The sequence below is a fragment of the Austrofundulus limnaeus genome, unplaced genomic scaffold (genome assembly GCF_001266775.1).
Source record: "Austrofundulus limnaeus strain Quisiro unplaced genomic scaffold, Austrofundulus_limnaeus-1.0 Scaffold358, whole genome shotgun sequence".
Lineage (NCBI taxonomy): Eukaryota > Metazoa > Chordata > Actinopteri > Cyprinodontiformes > Rivulidae > Austrofundulus > Austrofundulus limnaeus.
The window spans coordinates 490,896-494,189 of record NW_013952760.1 but is presented as its reverse complement, the minus strand read 5'-3'; the positions used below and the strand labels follow the sequence as shown (position 1 = coordinate 494,189).

Genomic DNA, 3,294 nt, shown 5'->3' with positions numbered 1-3,294 from the left:
CTTATTTTTCATCAATATCTTGGCTGTGCAAAGTGAATCAGACACACAAGTGGAACCACTCAGAGGAGTTCAATTTGATCCATAAACAACATGCAATCATGTATTTACATAAATTAAAAAAAATCATGAGTTAACAACTTAATTTTGGGTAATGAGCTTCCTATAACAAGTTTTAGAATTAATAAGATATAAATCCGCGTCCGAATCCAATCATTAACTCAAAATACTTATGATAGAACAGTAAAACTTCAGTTCTGATGTTCAATAAACCAAACATTTACTGGCACATTAAACTTAGATTCTGGCAAGGCAAATAGTAATAAAAGGAGGAAAAAGTAAGGTTAGTATTTCTACTTTTTACTTTTACCAAGTGTGAGAACCAACCGGATATGCACTTCTCTCTCAACCCAGCTTCTGCCGAACCCGTCACAATAAACACCTCAGCCTCGTTACCTTTGATGACTTCTTAGACACCCACTGAGTAGCAAGACTGGTCCACCTCTGATCGGTCAGGAGGACTCGGTAAGTCCGCTCACCTCCATCAGTAGAACACGTGTTATTTCTCCGGTAACCTCTGGGTCTGCCTCAATTCTGGGAGAGTAATAGATCGAGCTGTTCCGGTTTCTCCTTCAAAATAAAACCACTTCCACAAAAGGAAGGGAAAAATCAATAATTGCTTGGAGGTTTTGAAACCTCGTATGGGGATCCTGACAGGCTTGTCGAATCCCTGGCTGTAAAAATCCACTCTTCGGCTCTTGAGTTGGATTTTTAATCTCACAGGCTGAGTTCCTCCAAAGAGGAGAAACAGCTTCTTCCTTGTTGAGTCAGGAAGTCGGAGTGTACCCAAAGCTGTCCGGGTTAGTATAAGAACGGACAACTTTGGTTCCGCCTCTAGGCGTAAAGATGAGTCAGAGAAAGGAAGAGTTAAGACTTGACAGGCGCCAGCCAAGGTTATTTTGTATGGTTGAGTAAACAAACATCATGATAACCTACTAACTTATTCCTCTGAGAGACTCTACATGATATCACTGAAATCATTTTATGATGATTACCTGTAACATTTCTGCTCCATAATCAGCTCTAAACCATTCTTTAGTTTAGATAAATGAAAGATTTTCTCAAGAAAAATCCACAAATATATTACTGTTTACAGTAAAATAAAAACAGTGATTTGCATAAAAACACAATGAAAACATTGTAATCACATTCTCTGTGATTTTTTTATACTATTATAAATCTTTAAGGCATGATAAGAGAAAAGAAGTTGTTCTACTTTTTCATGTGACAGGCATTATCTTGATTTAACAAATGCACAAACATTCTTAGTTAAATGACAAATGAATCACGAACAAAGGGGATTATTTTGTCCATTATCTGATTAAGAGAAAGAGTTAGAATGACCTGTCATGGCCTAAATAAAGTTCAGAGTGGAACAGAATTCCTGTCTTCTTTCCAGACCCGTCCGAGGCCTGCTTTAGAGGCAGAAAATCTTGTTTTCCCACTCGAGGTRACTCCTACACCAGTTTGGTTCACTTTATAGATTATTCCCTTTATGGATTATCTAATTTCTCTCTGGGATGAATAAAGTCTTTTTGAATTGAACTGAATAGGATAATCTGGTTAATCTAAATCAGCAGAGTTTCATTTGAGTTTTAACCCCAATCAGCGACTCGATTCATCTGAGTCAGCAGTGTTTCTGGTGTTTTTTTAAACTCCAATCAGCGACTCGATTCATCTGAGTCAGCAGTGTTTCTGGTGTGATTTTAATCCAAATCAGCGATTCGACTCATCTGAGTCAGCAGTGTTTCAGGTGGGATTTTTTTTAAGCCCAATCAGCATCTTTGAGCATCAGTGTTTCTGGGGATTCAGCTGTTTTGAGGCAAGCCAGCCAACTTGTGGACTCAGCTGGACAGAGGACATGTAAGACTGGGGCTAACTGAGATCTTCAACTCCTGAGTCTTGGTTCAAAGTAAAGATTCAGTGAATCAGTAACTGACCAGCTAAATTCTTGTTTGTCGAGTAAACTCTCACTGCACTGTGACTTGTTCATCCACGACTTTCACGAGGTTCTTAAACTGCATTTGGACTTCAGTACAGGAGCTTTCTTCTGACAGAAACTATCCGAGACAAACAGGTCTTTTTTAAGCCAACTCCCTCTGACTAAATCAAAAATATGCTGCTGTKTACTGTGTGAACAAAACACACAGAACACATTGGTCATATCGATTCGGACTCTCCTACACCCTGTAAAAACACATCACCACTCCCCGATAATAAAAGATGCAGGAGCTGCATTCCTCTAACGAACTCTGACTCTGCAGGTCTGAAGTCCTCGTTCATCATCATGTCCAACAGCTTTAGAACCTGACCCATGTCGGGACTGTCCAACCCAACCAGACTGTTCAAGGAGGTTTACATTCAGTGCTTTAAGTGGGCCGGTACGCAGTACCACTTCTCAGTTTTACCCCTCAGCGTACTGGAACTTATTTCCCGAGTCCGAAGCGTTCCAGAACCTTTTCTGGTGTTGTAAAGCCTGCGYTTCCCATTTCCCTCTGTTCCCTGTTCCTACACAAAGCTCTGAACCGTGCAGGCTGCAAAAGAAAAAAAGTAAAAAGGAGTGCGCTCTTGTCGCACACAGACTGAAAGTATGAACAGAAAAACACGACACAGGACGGAAAAATAAGACGAAAAAACGCATGAAAACAGGGAATCCAGTGCTGAACAGTAAACAAACGAAGAGTTTGAGTGGCGGATCAGTTGAAACACACGAGGATGATGAGGCGTCGCTGGTGAGTGAGATGGTCCTATAAACACTGAAACAATGAAAACAGCTGGGAGGCAGACTAATGACATGAGAGAAACTAAAGAGGACTCATTAAATGAAGTAAACTAAACAGAAATGCACGAAGAAAAAAATGCAAAAATAAACTAAGAAACTAAATAATGAACAAACCTGTAGGTCTATAGCAAGACCTTTTGAGCGATAATTAATTCAGGAGACAAACAGCAAAATACATGATCTGAATAGAAATAAAAACACAGATAATAAGATGATGGGAAACAATATTCAGGAAGGAAAATCAACAATAAACTATGAAAATAAACATCAAGGATAAAACTTATTCGGCAGAAAATATGAAGCATGGTTTACCTACAAGCACAGGAGATAGAGTACCCAATAATCGTACTCAGGTAAGAATAGCACTACTTCAACATATTTTTTTCTCAAATAAAAGTAATAAGTATCTCTCCAAGAAATTACTCAAGTAAGAGTAAAAAATATTTGATGAAAAG

At 39.0% G+C, this 3,294-nt stretch overlaps 1 protein-coding gene across 1 annotated transcript in view; it reads right to left on the bottom strand.

The window, feature by feature from the left end:
- LOC106528111 (globoside alpha-1,3-N-acetylgalactosaminyltransferase 1) overlaps positions 1 to 3,294 on the bottom strand; it is a gene marked incomplete at its 3' end in the record, with an annotated part of 29,749 nt that overhangs the window by 5,016 nt on the left and 21,439 nt on the right.